The sequence below is a fragment of the Nematolebias whitei genome, chromosome 22 (genome assembly GCF_014905685.2).
Source record: "Nematolebias whitei isolate Nwh7 chromosome 22, NemWhi1, whole genome shotgun sequence".
NCBI lineage: Eukaryota > Metazoa > Chordata > Actinopteri > Cyprinodontiformes > Rivulidae > Nematolebias > Nematolebias whitei.
The window spans coordinates 17531505-17532135 of NC_056519.1; the positions used below are offsets into that span (position 1 = coordinate 17531505).

The 631-nt window shown below is 35.3% G+C and overlaps 1 protein-coding gene across 1 annotated transcript in view; it reads left to right on the plus strand.

Annotated features, from left to right (window-relative positions):
- The window catches only part of lin7a (lin-7 homolog A (C. elegans)), a 47499-nt gene that overhangs the window by 34129 nt on the left and 12739 nt on the right, over positions 1–631 (plus strand). The gene's annotated exons all lie outside the window — the stretch shown is intronic.

Sequence of the window (631 nt, forward strand, 5' to 3'; positions counted from 1 at the left end):
TAGATATATACCATAGATAGATACATACATACATACCATAGATAGATTGATACATAACATAGATTGATTGATACATAATGTAGATAGATAGATACTGTAGATAGATATAGATAGATACCGTGGACAGATACCGTAAATAGATACCGTAGATGGATACCATAGATCAGGGGTGTCAAACCCACTTACAAAAGGGGCCAAAATTAAACCCTTTTTCAAACTAAGGGCCAGTTTCAGAATCTACATTAACTCAAGTTAGATACCCAACATCTTTTCTTGGTTGCAGGTTCCTTCAACAACAGTTTGATTGGTCTAATTTGACATGCTCTGTTGCACTTTTGACATCATAACCCACGATTACTGAAAAACATAAATTGATAAAAAGTATTTTGCATTTAAAATAACATCTTGGGGGCCAGATAAGATGTCAACGAGGGTCTTGAGTTTGACACATATGCCATAGATGGATACCATAGATAGATACCGTAAATACCGTAGATAGATAGATACCATAGATAGATAGACACCATAAATAGATGGCATATATATATATATATATATACCGTAGATACCATAGATACCATGGGTGGATGGATGGATGGATGGATGGATGGATGGATGGATGGATGGATGG